Source organism: Hydractinia symbiolongicarpus, chromosome 3 (assembly GCF_029227915.1).
Source record: "Hydractinia symbiolongicarpus strain clone_291-10 chromosome 3, HSymV2.1, whole genome shotgun sequence".
Classification (NCBI taxonomy): Eukaryota; Metazoa; Cnidaria; class Hydrozoa; order Anthoathecata; family Hydractiniidae; genus Hydractinia; species Hydractinia symbiolongicarpus.
In genome coordinates, this window is record NC_079877.1 from 29,835,674 (window position 1) to 29,854,525 (window position 18,852).

The window sequence follows — 18,852 nt, forward strand, 5'->3', positions numbered from 1 at the left end:
TGCGCTTAAAAACTTCGTCCCCAGAAAGACGCAAATTTTAAAAAAGTATAATTAACAAGTCTTCGTCGCATTGGGGAAACATGGCACTTGTACCACTTCATTTTGCGGAACATTTCGTTTATTTTTCGAAACAGAGATCTAAAGCGTTTAAACGACAGGAGATTTGGATTTACGGCTTGTTAAGAGCGATAGTCCGAATGAAACGGTTTACAGTCATGTTCAACATTTTTCTTGATAATTGCATAATTTTTAACATTTAACCCACAAGAGTATAATTTTCGGCGTTTCATTATTGTACCCACGCAATGTGAACTTGTCAAAGTTTACTTGTCAAGGGACAGACTTAGGACTTCGGATCTTAGGTTAGTTGGTTAGAGCAAAAACCTTCCTGCTAATGTCAGAATAAGCCATTTTTGGTTTAATTGAAATTTTTTGGGACGGGGATTTTATATCTTAAAAAATAGGCATGATGTCCGAGCGGTCTAAGGCTCTGGTTTTAGGCACCAGTCACTTCGGTTGCTCGAGTTCGAATCTCGCTCCTGTCAACTAATCATACATGTCTGAAAAGGTACGTTGGAAAAACGTTTTTATTTCCGCTTAACTATTTTGCCTGGAAAAATGCGCGAACGTTTAAAAAGGATGTATCACAAGTTTCGCTTGCATGCAGGACGGGATCGCTAAAAGTGCTTGACTGTGCAGGTAATTCCGACCACAATCAGGCAAAACTCTCTAAATTGATGAAAAGTCACGGGACGAATACACTTACAATGGAATGTGCGGAGCTGGTTGTGTATCAACGTATTATTTTGCGTCACTTACTTATTTGAATTTTTCATACATTTCGGTCATTTTTACATGTCATCTAGTGCTTAAATACGCGTAAATAATATTTTTTCTGCACGCTCGTCCACATTATGTATTTGAAAAACCGGCAGGATGGCTGAGCGGTCTAAGGCGCTGGTTTAAGGCACCAGTCACTTCGGTGGCGCGAGTTCGAATCTCGCTCTTGTCTTCTTATATCGCATGTTCGGAAATGTCCTCGGACAGAGGATATTGATTGCGCTTAAAAACTTCGTCCCCAGAAAGACGCAAATTTTAAAAAAGTATAATTAACAAGTCTTCGTCGCATTGGGGAAACATGGCACTTGTACCACTTCATTTTGCGGAACATTTCGTTTATTTTTTGAAACAGAGATCTAAAGCGTTTAAACGACAGGAGATTTGGATTTACGGCTTGTTAAGAGCGATAGTCCGAACTAAATGTTCTTACCGTCATGTTCAACATTTTTCTTGATAATTGCATAATTTTTAACATTTAACCCACAAGAGTATAATTTTCGGCGTTTCATTATTGTACCCACGCAATGTGAACTTGTCAAAGTTTACTTGTCAAGGGACAGACTTAGGACTTCGGATCTTAGGTTAATTGGTTAGAGCAAAAACCTTCCTGCTAATGTCAGAATAAGCCATTTTTGGTTTACTTGAACTTTTTTGGGACGGGGATTTTATATCTTAAAAAGTAGGCAGGATGGCGGAGCGGTCTAAGGCGCTGGTTTTAGGCACCAGTCAACTCGGTGGCGCGAGTTCGATTCTCGCTCCTGTCAACTAATCATACATGTCTGAAAAGTACGTCAGACAAAAGTTTTTATCTCCGCTTAACTATTTTGCCTAGAAAAATGCGCGAACGTTTAAAAAGGATGTTTCATAAGTTTCGCTTCCATGCAGGACGGGATCGCTTAAACTGCTTGACTGTGCAGGTAATTCCGCCCACAATAAGGCAAAACTCTCTTAATTGATGAAGAGTCACGGGACGAATGAACTTGCAATGGAATGTGCAGAGCTGGTTGGGTATCAACGTATTATTTTGCGTCACTTACTTATTTGAATTTTTCATTCATTTCGGTCATTTTTACATGTCATCTAGTGCTTAAATACGCGAAAATACTATTTTCTCTGCACGCTCGTCGACATTATGTATTTGAAAATCCGGGCAGGATGGCCGAGCGGTCTAAGGCGCTGGTTTAAGGCACCAGTCACTTCGGTGGCGCGAGTTCGAATCTCGCTCCTGTCATCTTTTATCACATGACCGGAAATGTCCTCGGACAGAGAATATTGATTACGCTTAAAAACTTCGTCCCCAGACAGACGCAAATTGTAGAAAAAGTATAATTAACAAGTCTTTGTCGCATTGGGGAAAAATGTCACTTGTACCACTTGATTTTGCGGACAATTTCGTTTATTTTTCGAAACAGAGATCTAAAGCGTTAAAACGACAGGAGATTTGGATTTACAGCTTGTTAAGAGCGATAGTCCGAACGAAATTTTCTTACAGTCATGTTCAACATTTTTTTTGATAATTGCATAATTTTTAACATTTAACCCACAAGAGTATAATTTTCGGCGTTTCATTATTGTACCCACGCAATGTGAACTTGTCAAAGTTTACTTGTCAACGGACAGACTTAGGACTTCGGATCTTAGGTTAATTGGTTAGAGCAAAATCCTTCTTGCTAATGTCAGAATAAGCCATTTTTGGTTTACTTGAAATTTTTTGGGACGGGGATTTTATATCTGAAAAAATAGGCATGATGGCCGAGCGGTCTAAGGCTCTGGTTTTAGGCACCAGTCACTTCGGTTGCGCGAGTTCGAATCTCGCTCCTGTCAACTAATCATACATGTCTGAAAAGGTACGTTGGACAAAAGTTTTTATCTCCGCTTAACTATTTTGCCTAGAAAAATGCGCGAACGTTTAAAAAGGATGTTTCATAAGTTTCGCTTCCATGCAGGACGGGATCGCTTAAACTGCTTGACTTTGCAGGTAATTCTGCCCACAATCAGGCAAAACTCTCTAAATTGATAAAAAGTCACGGGACGAATACACTTGCAATGGAATGTGCAAAGCCAGTTGGGTATCAATGTATTATTTTGCGTCACTCACTTATTTGAATTTTTCATACATTTCGGTCATTTTTACATGTCATCTAGTGCTTAAATACGCGTAAATAATATTTTTTCTGCACGCTCGTCCACATAATGTATTTGAAAAACCGGCAGGATGGCCGAGCGGTCTAAGGTGCTGGTTTAAGGCACCAGTCACTTCGGTGGCGCGAGTTCGAATCTCGCTCCTGTCATCTTTTATCACATGAACGGAAATGTCCTCGGACAGAGAATATTGATTACGCTTAAAAACTTCGTCCCCAGACAGACGCAAATTGTAGAAAAAGTATAATTAACAAGTATTTGTCGCATTGGGGAAAAATGTCACTTGTACCACTTGATTTTGCGGACAATTTCGTTTATTTTTCGAAACAGAGATCTAAAGCGTTAAAACGACAGGAAATTTGGATTTACAGCTTGTTAAGAGCGATAGTCCGAACGAAATGTACTTACAGTCATGTTCAACATTTTTTTTGATAATTGCATAAATTTTAACATTTAACCCACAAGAGTATAATTTTCGGCGTTTCATTATTGTACCCACGCAATGTGAACTTGTCAAAGTTTACTTGTCAAGGGACAGACTTAGGACTTCGGATCTTAGGTTAATTGGTTAGAGCAAAAACCTTCCTGCTAATGTCAGAATAAGCCATTTTTGGTTTACTTGAACTTTTTTGGGACGGGGATTTTATATCTTAAAAAGTAGGCAGGATGGCCGAGCGGTCTAAGGCGCTGGTTTTAGGAACCAGTCACTTCGGTGGCGCGAGTTCGAATCTCGCTCCTGTCAACTAATCATACATGTCTGAAAAGTAGGTCAGACAAAAGTTTTTATCTCCGCTTAAATATTTTGCCTAGAAAAATGCGCGAACGTTTAAAAAGGATGTTTCATAAGTTTCGCTTCCATGCAGGACAGGATCGCTAAAACTGCTTGACTTTGCAGGTAATTCCGCCCACAATCAGGCAAAACTCTCTAAATTGATGAAAAGTCACGGGACGAATACACTTGCAATGGAATGTGCAGAGCTGGTTGGGTATCAATGTATTATTTTGCGTCACTTACTTATTTGAATTTTTCATACATTTCGGTAATTTTTACATGTCATCTAGTGCTTAAATTCGCGTAAATAATATTTTTTCTGCACGCTCGTCCACATTATGTATTTGAAAAACCGGCAGGATGGCCGAGCGGTCTAAGGCGCTGGTTTAAGGCACCAGTCAATTCGGTGGCGCGAGTTCGAATCTCGCTCTTGTCATCTTATATCGCATGTTCGGAAATGTTCTCGGACTGAGGATATTGATTGCGCTTAAAAACTAAAAAAGTATAATTAACAAGTCTTCGTCGCATTGGGGAAAAATGGCACTTGTACCACTTGATTTTGCGGACAATTTCGTTTATTTTTCGAAACAGAGATCTAAAGCGTTAAAACGACAGGAGATTTGGATTTACAGCTTGTTAAGAGCGATAGTCCGAACGAAATGTTCTTACAGTCATGTTCAACATTTTTTTTGATAATTGCATAATTTTTAACATTTAACCCACAAGAGTATAATTTTCGGCGTTTCATTATTGTACCCACGCAATGTGAACTTGTCAAAGTTTACTTGTCAAGGGACAGACTTAGGACTTCGGATCTTAGGTTAATTGGTTAGAGCAAAAACCTTCCTGCTAATGTCAGAATAAGCCATTTTTGGTTTACTTGAACTTTTTTGGGACGGGGATTTTATAGCTTAAAAAGTAGGCAGGATGGCCGAGCGGTCTAAGGCTCTGGTTTTAGGCACCAGTCACTTCGGTGGCGCGAGTTCGAATCTCGCTCCTGTCAACTAATCATACATGTCTGAAAAGTACGTCAGGCAAAAGTTTTTATCTCCGCTTAAATATTTTGCCTAGAAAAATGCGCGAACGTTTAAAAAGGATGTTTCATAAGTTTCACTTCCATGCAGGACGGGATCGCTAAAACTGCTTGACTTTGCAGGTAATTCCGCCCACAATCAGGCAAAACTCTCTAAATTGATGAAAAGTCACGGGACGAATACACTTGCAATGGAATGTGCAGAGCTGGTTGGGTATCAATGTATTATTTTGCGTCACTTACTTATTTGAATTTTTCATACATTTCGGTCATTTTTACATGTCATCTAGTGCTTAAATACGCGTAAATAATATTTTTTCCGCACGCTCGTCCACATTATGTATTTGAAAAACCGGCAGCATGGCCGAGCGGTCTAAGGCGCTGGTTTAAGGCACCAGTCACTTCGGTGGCGTGAGTTCGAATCTCGCTATTGTCATCTTATATCGCATGTTCGGAAATATCCTCGGACAGAGGATATTGATTGCGCTTAAAAACTTCGTCCCCAGAAAGACGCAAATTTTAAAAAAGTATAATTAACAAGTCTTCGTCGCATTGGGGAAAAATGGCACTTGTACCACTTGATTTTGCGGAACATTTCCTTTATTTTTCGAAACAGAGATCTAAAGCGTTTAAACGACAGGAGATTTGGATTTACAGCTTGTTAAGAGCGATAGTCCGAATGAAACGGTCTTACAGTCATGTTCAACATTTTTCTTGATAATTGCATAATTTTTAACATTTAACCCACAAGAGTATAATTTTCGGCGTTTCATTATTGTACCCACGCAATGTGAACTTGTCAAAGTTTACTTGTCAACGGACAGACTTAGGACTTCGGATCTTAGGTTAATTGGTTAGAGCAAAAACCTTCCTGCTAATGTCAGAATAAGCCATTTTTGGTTTACTTGAACTTTTTTGGGACGGGGATTTTATATCTTAAAAAGTAGGCAGGATGGCCGAGCGGTCCAAGACTCTGGTTTTAGGCACCAATCACTTCGGTGGCGCGGGTTTGAATCTCGCTCCTGTCAACTAATCATTCATGTCTGAAAAATACGTCGGACAAACGTTTTTATTCCCGCTTAACTATTTCGCCTAGAAAAATGCGCGAACGTTTAAAAAGGATGTTTCACAAGTTTCGCTTGCATGCAGGACGGGATCGCTAAAATTGCTTGACTGTGCAGGTAATTCCGCCCACAATCAGGAAAAACTCCGTAAATTTATGAAAAGTCACGGGACGAATACACTTGCAATGGAATGTGCAGAGCTGGTTGGGTATCAACGTATTATTTTGCGTCACTTACTTATTTGAATTTTTTATACTTTTCGGTCATTTTTACGTGTCATCTAGTGCTTAAATACGCGTAAATGCTATTTTCTCTGCACGCTTGTCTGCATTATGTATTTGAAAAACCGGGCAGGATAGCCGAGCGGTCTAAGGCGCTGGTTTAAGGCACCAGTCACTTCGGTGGCGCGAGTTCGAATCTCGCTCCTGTCATCTTATATTGCATGACCGGAAATGTCCTCGGACAGAGAATATTAATTACGCTTAAAAACTTCATCCCCAGGCAGACGCAAATTTTAGAAAAAGTATAATTAACAAGTCGTTGTCGAATTTGGGAAAAATGTCACTTGTACCACTTGATTTTGCGGAACATTTCGTTTATTTTTCGAAACAGAGGTCTAAAGCGTTTAAACAACAGGAGAATTGGATTAACAGCTTGTTAAAAGCGATAGTCCGAATGAAACGGTCTTACAGTCATGTTCAACATTTTTCTTGATAATTGCATAAGTTTTTAACATTTAACCCACAAGAGTATAATTTTCGACGTTTCATTATTGTACCCACGCAATGTGAACTTGTCAAAGTTTACTTGTCAAGGGACAGACTTAGGACTTCGGATCTTAGGTTAATTGGTTAGAGCAAAAACCATCCTGCTAATGTCAGAATAAGCCATTTTTGGTTTACTTGAACTTTTTTTGTTTTTCTTTAGGACGGGGATTTTAAATCATAAAAAGTAGGCAGGATGGCCGAGCGGTCTAAGGCGCTGGTTTTAGGCACCAGTCTCTTCGGTGGCGCGAGTTCGAATCTCGCTCCTGTCAACTAATCATACATGTCTGAAAAGTACGTCAGGCAAAAGTTTTTATCTCCGCTTAAATATTTTGCCTAGAAAAATGCGCGAACGTTTAAAAAGGATGTTTCATAAGTTTCGCTTCCATGCAGGACGGGATCGCTAAAACTGCTTGACTTTGCAGGTAATTCCGCCCACAATCAGGCAAAACTCTCTAAATTGATGAAAAGTCACGGGACGAATACACTTGCAATGGAATGTGCAGAGCTGGTTGGGTATCAATGTATTATTTTGCGTCACTTACTTATTTGAATTTTTCATACATTTCGGTCATTTTTACATGTCATCTAGTGCTTAAATACGCGTAAATAATATTTTTTCCGCACGCTCGTCCACATTATGTATTTGAAAAGCCGGCAGGATGGCCGAGCGGTCTAAGGCGCTGGTTTAAGGCACCAGTCACTTCGGTGGCGTGAGTTCGAATCTCGCTATTGTCATCTTATATCGCATGTTCGGAAATGTCCTCGGACAAAGGATATTGATTGCGCTTAAAAACTGAAAAAGTATAATTAACAAGTCTTCGTCGCATTGGGGAAAAATGGCACTTGTACCACTTCATTTTGCGGAACATTTCGTTTAATTTTCGAAACAGAGCTCTAAAGCGGTTAAACGACAGGAGATTTGGATTAACAACTTGTTAAGAGCGATAGTCCGAATGAAACGGTCTTACAGTCATGTTCAACATTTTTCTTGATAATTGCAAAAGTTTTTAACATTTAACCCACAAGAGTATAATTTTTGGCGCTTCATTATTGTACCCACGCAATGTGAACTTGTCAAAGTTTACTTGTCAAGGGACAGACTTAGGACTTCGGATCTTAGGTTAATTGGTTAGAGCAAAAACCTTCCTGCTAATGTCAGAATAAGCCATTTTTGGTTTACTTGAACTTTTTTGGGACGGGAATTTTATATCTTAAAAAGAAGGCAGGATGGCCGAGTGGTCTATGGCGCTGGTTTTAGGCACCAGTCACTTCGGTGGCGCAAGTTTGAATCTCGCTCCTGTCATCTTATATCGCATGTCCAGAAATGTCCTCGGACAGAGGATATTGATTGCGCTTAAAAACTTCGTCCCCAGAAAGACGCAAATTTTAAAAAAGTATAATTAACAAGTCTTCGTCGCATTGGGGAAAAATGGCACTTGTACCACTTGATTTTGCGGAACATTTCCTTTATTTTTCGAAACAGAGATCTAAAGCGTTTAAACGACAGGAGATTTGGATTTACAGCTTGTTAAGAGCGATAGTCCGAATGAAACGGTCTTACAGTCATGTTCAACATTTTTCTTGGTAATTGCATAATTTTTAACATTTAACCCACAAGAGTATAATTTTCGGCGTTTCATTATTGTACCCACGCAATGTGAACTTGTCAAAGTTTACTTGTCAACGGACAGACTTAGGACTGCGGATCTTAGGTTAATTGGTTAGAGCAAAAACCTTCCTGCTAATGTCAGAATAAGCCATTTTTGGTTTACTTGAACTTTTTTTGTTTTTCTTTAGGACGGGGATTTTAAATCTTAAAAAGAAGGCAGGATGGCCGAGCGGTCTAAGGCGCTGGTTTTAGGCACCAGTCACTTCGGTGGCGCGAGTTCGAATCTCGCTCCTGTCAACTAATAATACATGTCTGAAAAGTACGTCGGACAAACGTTTTTATTTCCGCTTAACTATTTTGCCTAGAAAAATGCGCGAACGTTCAAAAAGGATGTTTCACAAGTTTTGCTTGCATGTAGGACGGGATCGCTAAAACTGCTTGACTTTGCAGGTAATTCCGCCCACAATCAGGCAAAACTCTCTAAATTGATGAAAAGTCACGGGACGAATACACTTGCAATGGAATGTGCAAAGCTGGTTGGGTATCAACGTATTATGTTGCGTCACTTACTTATTTGAATTTTTCATACATTTCGGTCATTTTTACATGTCATCTAGTGCTTAAATACGCGTAAATACTATTTTTTCCGCAAGCTCGTCCATATTATGTATTTGCAAAACCGGGCAGGATAGCCGAGCGGTCTAAGGCGCTGGTTTAAGGCACCAGTCACTTCGGTGGCGCGAGTTCGAATCTCGCTCCTGTCATCTTATATTGCATGTCCGGAAATGTCCTCGGACAGAGGATATTGATTGCGCTTAAAAACTTCGTCCTCAGAAAGACGCAAATTTTAAAAAAGTATAATTAACAAGTCTTCGTCGCATTGGGGAAAAATGGCACTTGTACCACTTGATTTTGCGGAACATTTCCTTTATTCTTCGAAACAGAGATCTAAAGCGTTTAAACGACAGGAGATTTGGATTTACAGCTTGTTAAGAGCGATAGTCCGAATGAAACGGTCTTACAGTCATGTTCAACATTTTTCTTGATAATTGCATAATTTTATCATTTAACCCACAAGAGTATAATTTTCGGCGTTTCATTATTGTACCCACGCAATGTGAACTTGTCAAAGTTTACTTGTCAACGGACAGACTTAGGACTTCGGATCTTAGGTTAATTGGTTAGAGCAAAAACCTTCCTGCTAATGTCAGAATAAGCCATTTTTGGTTTACTTGAACTTTTTTGGGACGGGGATTTTATATCTTAAAAAGAAGGCAGGATGGCGGAGAGGTCTAAGGCGCTGGTTTTAGGCACCAGTCACTTCGGTGGCGCGAGTTCGAATCTCGCTCCTGTCAACTAATAATACATGTCTGAAAAGTACGTCGGACAAACGTTTTTATTTCCGCTTAACTATTTTGCCTAGAAAAATGCGCGAACGTTCAAAAAGGATGTTTCACAAGTTTTGCTTGCATGTAGGACGGGATCGCTAAAACTGCTTGACTTTGCAGGTAATTCCGCCCACAATCAGGCAAAACTATCTAAATTGATGAAAAGTCACGGGACGAATACACTTGCAATGGAATGTGCAAAGCTGGTTGGGTATCAACGTATTATTTTGCGTCACTTACTTATTTGAATTTTTCATACATTTCGGTAATTTTTACATGTCATCTAGTGCTTAAATACGCGTAAATACTATTTTTTCCGCACGCTCGTCCACATTATGTATTTGCAAAACCGGGCAGGATAGCCGAGCGGTCTAAGGCGCTGGTTTAAGGCACCAGTCATTTCGGTGGCGCGAGTTCGAATCTCGCTCCTGTCATCTTATATCGCATGTCCGTAAATGTCCTCGGACAGAGGATATTGATTGCGCTTAAAAACTTCGTCCTCAGAAAGACGCAAATTTTAAAAAAGTATAATTAACAAATCTTCGTCGCATTGGGGAAAAATGGCACTTGTACCACTTGAATTTCGTTTATTCTTCGAAACGGAGGTCTAAAGTGTTTAAACGACAGGAGATTTGGATTTACAGCTTGTTAAGAGCGATAGTCCGAATGAAACGGTCTTACAGTCATGTTCAACATTTTTCTTGATAATTGCATAATTTTTAACATTTAACCCACAAGAGTATAATTTTCGGCGTTTCATTATTGTACCCACGCAATGTGAACTTGTCAAAGTTTACTTGTCAACGGACAGACTTAGGACTTCGGATCTTAGGTTAATTGGTTAGAGCCAAAAACTCCCTGCTAATGTCAGAATAAGCCATTTTTGGTGTACTTGAACTTTTTTGGGACGGGGATTTTATATCTTAAAAAGTAGGCAGGATGGCCGAGCGGTCTAAGGCGCTGGTTTTAGGCACCAGTCACTTCGGTGGCGCGAATTCGAATCTCGCTCCTGTCAACTAATCATACATGTCTGTAAAGTACGTCGGACAAACGTTTTTATTTCCGCTTAACTATTTTGCCTAGAAAAATGCGCGAACGTTTAAAAAGGATGTATCACAAGTTTCGCTTGCATGCAGGACGGGATCGCTAAAATTGCTTGACTGTGCAGGTAATTCCGCCCACAATCAGGCAAAACTCTCTTAATTGATGAAGAGTCACGGGACGAATGAACTTGCAATGGAATGTGCAGAGCTGGTTGGGTATCAACGTATTATTTTGCGTCACTTACTTATTTAAATTTTTCATTCATTTCGGTCATTTTTACATGTCATCTAGTGCTTAAATACGCGTAAATACTATTTTCTCTGCACGCTCGTCGACATTATGTATTTGAAACACCGGGCAGGATGGCCGAGCGGTCTAAGGCGCTGGTTTAAGGCACCAGTCACTTCGGTGGCGCGAGTTCGAATCTCGCTCCTGTCATCTTATATCGCATGACCGGAAATGTCCTCGGACAGAGAATATTGATTACGCTTAAAAACTTCGTCCCCAGAAAGACGCAAATTTGAGAAAAAGTATAATTAATAAGTGTTTGTCGCATTGGGGAAAAATGTCACTTGTACCACTTGATTTTGCGGAAAATTTTGTTTATTTTACGAAATAGAGATCTAAAGCGTTTAAACGACAGGAGATTTGGATTTACAGCTTGTTAAGAGCGATAGTCCGAATGAAACGGTCTTACAGTCATGTTAAACATTTTTCTTGATAATTGCATAATATTTAACATTTAACCCACAAGAGTATAATTTTCGGCGTTTGATTATTGTACCTACGCAATGTGAACTTGTCAAAGTTTACTTGTCAAGGGACAGACTTAGGACGTCGGATCTTAAGTTAATTGGTCAGAGCAAAAACCTTCCTGCTAATGTCAGAATAAGCCATTTTTGGTTTACTTGAACTTTTTTGGGTTGGGGATTTTATATCTTAAAAATAAGGCAGGATGGGCCAGAGGTCTAAGGCGCTGGTATTAGGCACCAGTCACTTCGGTGGCGCGAGTTCGAATCTCGCTCCTGTCAACTAATCATACAAGTCTGAAAAGTACGTCGGACAAACGTTTTTATTTTCGTTTAACCATTTTGCCTAGAAAAATGCGCGAACGTTTAAGAAGGATGTATCACAAGTTTCGCTTGCATGCGGGACGGGATCGCTAAAACTGCTTGACTGTGCAGGTAATTCCGCCCACAATCAGGCAAAACTCTCTTAATTGATGAAGAGTCACGGGACGAATGAACTTGCAATGGAATGTGCAGAGCTGGTTGGGTATCAACGTATTATTTTGCGTCACTTACTTATTTAAATTTTTCATTCATTTCGGTCATTTTTACATGTCATCTAGTGCTTAAATACGCGTAAATACTATTTTCTCTGCACGCTCGTCGACATTATGTATTTGAAACACCGGGCAGGATGGCCGAGCGGTCTAAGGCGCTGGTTTAAGGCACCAGTCACTTCTGTGGCGCGAGTTCGAATTTCGCTCCTGTCATCTTATATCGCATGACCGGAAATGTCCTCGGACAGAGAATATTGATTACGCTTAAAAACTTCGTCCCCAGAAAGACGCAAATTTGAGAAAAAGTATAATTAATAAGTGTTTGTCGCATTGGGGAAAAATGTCACTTGTACCACTTGATTTTGCGGAAAATTTTGTTTATTTTACGAAATAGAGATCTAAAGCGTTTAAACGACAGGAGATTTGGATTTACAGCTTGTTAAGAGCGATAGTCCGAATGAAACGGTCTTACAGTCATGTTAAACATTTTTCTTGATAATTGCATAATATTTAACATTTAACCCACAAGAGTATAATTTTCGGCGTTTGATTATTGTACCTACGCAATGTGAACTTGTCAAAGTTTACTTGTCAAGGGACAGACTTAGGACGTCGGATCTTAAGTTAATTGGTCAGAGCAAAAACCTTCCTGCTAATGTCAGAATAAGCCATTTTTGGTTTACTTGAACTTTTTTGGGTTGGGGATTTTATATCTTAAAAATAAGGCAGGATGGGCCAGAGGTCTAAGGCGCTGGTATTAGGCACCAGTCACTTCGGTGGCGCGAGTTCGAATCTCGCTCCTGTCAACTAATCATACAAGTCTGAAAAGTACGTCGGACAAACGTTTTTATTTTCGTTTAACCATTTTGCCTAGAAAAATGCGCGAACGTTTAAGAAGGATGTATCACAAGTTTCGCTTGCATGCGGGACGGGATCGCTAAAACTGCTTGACTGTGCAGGTATTTCCGCCCACAATCAGGCAAAACTCTCTAAATTGATGAAAAGTCAGGGGACGAATACACTTGCAATGGAATGTGCAGAGCTGGTTGGGCATTAACGTATTATTTTGCGTCACTTACTTATTTGAATTTTTCATATATTTCGTTCATTTTTACATGTCATCTAGTGCTTAAATACGCGTAAATACTATTTTCTTTGCACTCTCGTCGACATTATGTATTTGAAAAACCGGGCAGGATGGCCGAGCGGTCTAAGGCGCTGGTTTAAGGCACCAGTCACTTCGGTGGCGCGAGTTCGAATCTCGCTCCTGTCATCTTATATCGCATGACCGGAAATGTCCTCGGACAGAGAATATTGCTTACGCTTAAAAACTTCGTCCCCAGAAAAACGCAAATTTTAGAAAAAGTATAATTGACAAGTCTTTGTCGCATTGGGGTAAAGTGTCACTTGTACCACTTGATTTTGCGAAAAATTTCGTTTATTTTTCGAAACAGAGATCTAAAGCGTTTAAACGACAGGAGATTTGGATTTACAGCTTGTTAAGAGCGATAGTCCGAATGAAACGTTCTTACAGTCATGTTCAACATTTTTCTTGATAATTGCATAATTTTTAACATTTAACCCACAAGAGTATAATTTTCGGCGTTTCATTATTGTACCCACGCAATGTGAATTTGTCAAAGTTTACTTGTCAAGGGACAGACTTAGCAATTCGAATCTTAGGTTAATTGGTTAGAACAAAAATCTTCCTGCTAATGTCAGCATAAGCCATTTTTGGTTTACTTGAACTTTTTTGATAGGGGGATTTTATTTCTTAAAAAATAGGCATGATGGCCGAGCGGTCTAAGGCGCTGGTTTTAGGCACCAGTCACTTCGGTGGCGCGAGTTCGAATCTCGCTCCCGTGAACTAATCATACATGTTTCAAAAGTATATCGAACAAACGTTTTTATTTCCGCTTAACTATTTTGCCTAGAAAAAAGCGCGAACGTTTAAAAAGGATGTTTCACAAGTTTCGCTTGCATGCAGGACGGAATCACTAAAACTGCTTGACTGTGCAGGTAATTCTTCCCACAATCAGGCAAAACTATCTAAATTGATGAAAAGTCACGGGACGAATGCACTTGCATTGGAATGGGCAGAACTGGTTGGGTATCAACGTATTATTTAGCGTCACTTAGTTATTTGAATTTTTCATACATTTTGGTCATTTTTACATGTCATCTAGTGCTTAAATACGCGTAAATACTATTTTCTCTGCACGCTTGTCGACATTATGTATTTGAAAAACCGGGCAGGATGGCCGAGCGGTATAAGTATTATTTTGCGTCACTTACTTATTTGAATTTTTCATATATTTCGTTCATTTTTACATGTCATCTAGTGCTTAAATACGCGTAAATACTATTTTCTTTGCACTCTCGTCGACATTATGTATTTGAAAAACCGGGCAGGATGGCCGAGCGGTCTAAGGCGCTGGTTTAAGGCACCAGTCACTTCGGTGGCGCGAGTTCGAATCTCGCTCCTGTCATCTTATATCGCATGACCGGAAATGTCCTCGGACAGAGAATATTGCTTACGCTTAAAAACTTCGTCCCCAGAAAAACGCAAATTTTAGAAAAAGTATAATTGACAAGTCTTTGTCGCATTGGGGTAAAGTGTCACTTGTACCACTTGATTTTGCGAAAAATTTCGTTTATTTTTCGAAACAGAGATCTAAAGCGTTTAAACGACAGGAGATTTGGATTTACAGCTTGTTAAGAGCGATAGTCCGAATGAAACGTTCTTACAGTCATGTTCAACATTTTTCTTGATAATTGCATAATTTTTAACATTTAACCCACAAGAGTATAATTTTCGGCGTTTCATTATTGTACCCACGCAATGTGAATTTGTCAAAGTTTACTTGTCAAGGGACAGACTTAGCAATTCGAATCTTAGGTTAATTGGTTAGAACAAAAATCTTCCTGCTAATGTCAGCATAAGCCATTTTTGGTTTACTTGAACTTTTTTGATAGGGGGATTTTATTTCTTAAAAAATAGGCATGATGGCCGAGCGGTCTAAGGCGCTGGTTTTAGGCACCAGTCACTTCGGTGGCGCGAGTTCGAATCTCGCTCCCGTGAACTAATCATACATGTTTCAAAAGTATATCGAACAAACGTTTTTATTTCCGCTTAACTATTTTGCCTAGAAAAAAGCGCGAACGTTTAAAAAGGATGTTTCACAAGTTTCGCTTGCATGCAGGACGGAATCACTAAAACTGCTTGACTGTGCAGGTAATTCTTCCCACAATCAGGCAAAACTATCTAAATTGATGAAAAGTCACGGGACGAATGCACTTGCATTGGAATGGGCAGAACTGGTTGGGTATCAACGTATTATTTAGCGTCACTTAGTTATTTGAATTTTTCATACATTTTGGTCATTTTTACATGTCATCTAGTGCTTAAATACGCGTAAATACTATTTTCTCTGCACGCTTGTCGACATTATGTATTTGAAAAACCGGGCAGGATGGCCGAGCGGTATAAGTATTATTTTGCGTCACTTACTTATTTGAATTTTTCATATATTTCGTTCATTTTTACATGTCATCTAGTGCTTAAATACGCGTAAATACTATTTTCTTTGCACTCTCGTCGACATTATGTATTTGAAAAACCGGGCAGGATGGCCGAGCGGTCTAAGGCGCTGGTTTAAGGCTCCAGTCACTTCGGTGGCACGAGTTCGAATCTCGCTCCTGTCATCTTATATCGCATGACCGGAAATGTCCTCGGACAGAGAATATTGCTTACGCTTAAAAACTTCGTCCCCAGAAAAACGCAAATTTTAGAAAAAGTATAATTGACAAGTCTTTGTCGCATTGGGGTAAAGTGTCACTTGTACCACTTGATTTTGCGAAAAATTTCGTTTATTTTTCGAAACAGAGATCTAAAGCGTTTAAACGACAGGAGATTTGGATTTACAGCTTGTTAAGAGCGATAGTCCGAATGAAACGTTCTTACAGTCATGTTCAACATTTTTCTTGATAATTGCATAATTTTTAACATTTAACCCACAAGAGTATAATTTTCGGCGTTTCATTATTGTACCCACGCAATGTGAATTTGTCAAAGTTTACTTGTCAAGGGACAGACTTAGCAATTCGAATCTTAGGTTAATTGGTTAGAACAAAAATCTTCCTGCTAATGTCAGCATAAGCCATTTTTGGTTTACTTGAACTTTTTTGATAGGGGGATTTTATTTCTTAAAAAATAGGCATGATGGCCGAGCGGTCTAAGGCGCTGGTTTTAGGCACCAGTCACTTCGGTGGCGCGAGTTCGAATCTCGCTCCCGTGAACTAATCATACATGTTTCAAAAGTATATCGAACAAACGTTTTTATTTCCGCTTAACTATTTTGCCTAGAAAAAAGCGCGAACGTTTAAAAAGGATGTTTCACAAGTTTCGCTTGCATGCAGGACGGAATCACTAAAACTGCTTGACTGTGCAGGTAATTCTTCCCACAATCAGGCAAAACTATCTAAATTGATGAAAAGTCACGGGACGAATGCACTTGCATTGGAATGGGCAGAACTGGTTGGGTATCAACGTATTATTTAGCGTCACTTAGTTATTTGAATTTTTCATACATTTTGGTCATTTTTACATGTCATCTAGTGCTTAAATACGCGTAAATACTATTTTCTCTGCACACTTGTCGACATTATGTATTTGAAAAACCGGGCAGGATGGCCGAGCGGTATAAGTATTATTTTGCGTCACTTACTTATTTGAATTTTTCATATATTTCGTTCATTTTTACATGTCATCTAGTGCTTAAATACGCGTAAATACTATTTTCTCTGCACGCTTGTCGACATTATGTATTTGAAAAACCGGGCAGGATGGCCGAGCGGTATAAGGCGCTGGGTTAAGGCACCAGTCACTTCAGTGGCGCGAGTTTGAATCACGCTCCTGTCATCTTATATTGCATGACCGGAAATGTCCTCGGACAGAGAATATTGATTACGCTTAAAAACTTCGTCCCCAGAAAGACGCAAATTTTAGAAAAAGTATAATTAACAAGTCTTTGTCGCATTGGGTTAAAGTGTCACTTGTACCACTTGATTTTGCGAAAAATTTCGTTTATTTTTCGAAACAGAGATCTAAAGCGTTTAAACGACAGGAGATTTGGATTTACAGCTTGTTAAGAGCATTTGTCCGAATGAAACGTTCTTACAGTCATGTTCAACATTTTTCTTGATAATTGCATAATTTTTAACATTTAACCCACAAGAGTATAATTTTCGGCGTTTCATTATTGTACCCACGCAATGTGAACTTGTCAAAGTTTACTTGTCAAGGGACAGACTTAGCAATTCGGATCTTAGGTTAATTGGTTAGAACAAAAATCTTCCTGCTAATGTCAGCATAAGCCATTTTTGGTTTACTTGAACTTTTTTGAGACGGGGATTTTATTTCTTAAAAAATAGTCATGATGGCCGAGCGGTCTAAGGCGCTGGTTTTAGGCACCAGTCACTTCGGTGGCGCGAGTTCGAATCTCGCTCCTGTCAACTAATCATACAAGTCTGAAAAGTACGTCGGACAAACGTTTTTATTTTCGTTTAACCATTTTGCCTAGAAAAATGCGCGAACGTTTAAGAAGGATGTATCACAAGTTTCGCTTGCATGCGGGACGGGATCGCTAAAACTGCTTGACTGTGCAGGTATTTCCGCCCACAATCAGGCAAAACTCTCTAAATTGATGAAAAGTCAGGGGACGAATACACTTGCAATGGAATGTGCAGAGCTGGTTGGGCATTAACGTATTATTTTGCGTCACTTACTTATTTGAATTTTTCATATATTTCGTTCATTTTTACATGTCATCTAGTGCTTAAATACGCGTAAATACTATTTTCTTTGCACTCTCGTCGACATTATGTATTTGAAAAACCGGGCAGGATGGCCGAGCGGTCTAAGGCGCTGGTTTAAGGCACCAGTCACTTCGGTGGCGCGAGTTCGAATCTCGCTCCTGTCATCTTATATCGCATGACCGGAAATGTCCTCGGACAGAGAATATTGCTTACGCTTAAAAACTTCGTCCCCAGAAAAACGCAAATTTTAGAAAAAGTATAATTGACAAGTCTTTGTCGCATTGGGGTAAAGTGTCACTTGTACCACTTGATTTTGCGAAAAATTTCGTTTATTTTTCGAAACAGAGATCTAAAGCGTTTAAACGACAGGAGATTTGGATTTACAGCTTGTTAAGAGCGATAGTCCGAATGAAACGTTCTTACAGTCATGTTCAACATTTTTCTTGATAATTGCATAATTTTTAACATTTAACCCACAAGAGTATAATTTTCGGCGTTTCATTATTGTACCCACGCAATGTGAATTTGTCAAAGTTTACTTGTCAAGGGACAGACTTAGCAATTCGAATCTTAGGTTAATTGGTTAGAACAAAAATCTTCCTGCTAATGTCAGCATAAGCCATTTTTGGTTTACTTGAACTTTTTTGATAGGGGGATTTTATTTCTTAAAAAATAGGCATGATGGCCGAGCGGTCTAAGGCGCTGGTTTTAGGCACCAGTCACTTCGGTGGCGCGAGTTCGAATCTCGCTCCCGTGAACTAATCATACATGTTTCAAAAGTATATCGAACAAACGTTTTTATTTCCGCTTAACTATTTTGCCTAGAAAAAAGCGCGAACGTTTAAAAAGGATGTTTCACAAGTTTCGCTTGCATGCAGGACGGAATCACTAAAACTGCTTGACTGTGCAGGTAATTCTTCCCACAATCAGGCAAAACTATCTAAATTGATGAAAAGTCACGGGACGAATGCACTTGCATTGGAATGGGCAGAACTGGTTGGGTATCAACGTATTATTTAGCGTCACTTAGTTATTTGAATTTTTCATACATTTTGGTCATTTTTACATGTCATCTAGTGCTTAAATACGCG

General features: G+C 39.4%; 20 non-coding genes across 20 annotated transcripts; all 20 read left to right on the top strand.

Annotated features, from left to right (window-relative positions):
- The first annotated feature begins 930 nt into the window (after positions 1-930).
- On the top strand, positions 931-1,012 carry Trnal-aag (transfer RNA leucine (anticodon AAG)). The gene has a single exon. It is a non-coding gene; the product is annotated as a tRNA-Leu (tRNA).
- A 977-nt stretch (positions 1,013-1,989) lies between these two features.
- On the top strand, positions 1,990-2,071 carry Trnal-aag (transfer RNA leucine (anticodon AAG)). The gene has a single exon. It is a non-coding gene; the product is annotated as a tRNA-Leu (tRNA).
- A 978-nt stretch (positions 2,072-3,049) lies between these two features.
- Positions 3,050-3,131, top strand: Trnal-aag (transfer RNA leucine (anticodon AAG)). Its single transcript has one exon. It is a non-coding gene; the product is annotated as a tRNA-Leu (tRNA).
- Positions 3,132-3,642: 511 nt separating this feature from the next.
- Trnal-uag (transfer RNA leucine (anticodon UAG)) lies at positions 3,643-3,724 on the top strand. The gene has a single exon. It is a non-coding gene; the product is annotated as a tRNA-Leu (tRNA).
- A 384-nt stretch (positions 3,725-4,108) lies between these two features.
- Positions 4,109-4,190, top strand: Trnal-aag (transfer RNA leucine (anticodon AAG)). Its single transcript has one exon. It is a non-coding gene; the product is annotated as a tRNA-Leu (tRNA).
- A 485-nt stretch (positions 4,191-4,675) lies between these two features.
- Trnal-uag (transfer RNA leucine (anticodon UAG)) lies at positions 4,676-4,757 on the top strand. The gene has a single exon. It is a non-coding gene; the product is annotated as a tRNA-Leu (tRNA).
- Positions 4,758-5,141: 384 nt separating this feature from the next.
- Positions 5,142-5,223, top strand: Trnal-aag (transfer RNA leucine (anticodon AAG)). The gene has a single exon. It is a non-coding gene; the product is annotated as a tRNA-Leu (tRNA).
- Positions 5,224-6,200: 977 nt separating this feature from the next.
- On the top strand, positions 6,201-6,282 carry Trnal-aag (transfer RNA leucine (anticodon AAG)). Its single transcript has one exon. It is a non-coding gene; the product is annotated as a tRNA-Leu (tRNA).
- Positions 6,283-6,805: 523 nt separating this feature from the next.
- Trnal-uag (transfer RNA leucine (anticodon UAG)) lies at positions 6,806-6,887 on the top strand. The gene has a single exon. It is a non-coding gene; the product is annotated as a tRNA-Leu (tRNA).
- Positions 6,888-8,442: 1,555 nt separating this feature from the next.
- Positions 8,443-8,524, top strand: Trnal-uag (transfer RNA leucine (anticodon UAG)). Its single transcript has one exon. It is a non-coding gene; the product is annotated as a tRNA-Leu (tRNA).
- A 385-nt stretch (positions 8,525-8,909) lies between these two features.
- Positions 8,910-8,991, top strand: Trnal-aag (transfer RNA leucine (anticodon AAG)). The gene has a single exon. It is a non-coding gene; the product is annotated as a tRNA-Leu (tRNA).
- Positions 8,992-9,500: 509 nt separating this feature from the next.
- Positions 9,501-9,582, top strand: Trnal-uag (transfer RNA leucine (anticodon UAG)). Its single transcript has one exon. It is a non-coding gene; the product is annotated as a tRNA-Leu (tRNA).
- A 385-nt stretch (positions 9,583-9,967) lies between these two features.
- Trnal-aag (transfer RNA leucine (anticodon AAG)) lies at positions 9,968-10,049 on the top strand. The gene has a single exon. It is a non-coding gene; the product is annotated as a tRNA-Leu (tRNA).
- Positions 10,050-10,548: 499 nt separating this feature from the next.
- On the top strand, positions 10,549-10,630 carry Trnal-uag (transfer RNA leucine (anticodon UAG)). The gene has a single exon. It is a non-coding gene; the product is annotated as a tRNA-Leu (tRNA).
- Positions 10,631-11,015: 385 nt separating this feature from the next.
- Trnal-aag (transfer RNA leucine (anticodon AAG)) lies at positions 11,016-11,097 on the top strand. The gene has a single exon. It is a non-coding gene; the product is annotated as a tRNA-Leu (tRNA).
- Positions 11,098-12,075: 978 nt separating this feature from the next.
- On the top strand, positions 12,076-12,157 carry Trnal-aag (transfer RNA leucine (anticodon AAG)). Its single transcript has one exon. It is a non-coding gene; the product is annotated as a tRNA-Leu (tRNA).
- Positions 12,158-13,135: 978 nt separating this feature from the next.
- On the top strand, positions 13,136-13,217 carry Trnal-aag (transfer RNA leucine (anticodon AAG)). Its single transcript has one exon. It is a non-coding gene; the product is annotated as a tRNA-Leu (tRNA).
- Positions 13,218-14,351: 1,134 nt separating this feature from the next.
- Positions 14,352-14,433, top strand: Trnal-aag (transfer RNA leucine (anticodon AAG)). Its single transcript has one exon. It is a non-coding gene; the product is annotated as a tRNA-Leu (tRNA).
- Positions 14,434-15,567: 1,134 nt separating this feature from the next.
- On the top strand, positions 15,568-15,649 carry Trnal-aag (transfer RNA leucine (anticodon AAG)). Its single transcript has one exon. It is a non-coding gene; the product is annotated as a tRNA-Leu (tRNA).
- A 2,194-nt stretch (positions 15,650-17,843) lies between these two features.
- On the top strand, positions 17,844-17,925 carry Trnal-aag (transfer RNA leucine (anticodon AAG)). Its single transcript has one exon. It is a non-coding gene; the product is annotated as a tRNA-Leu (tRNA).
- Positions 17,926-18,852: the final 927 nt, after the last annotated feature.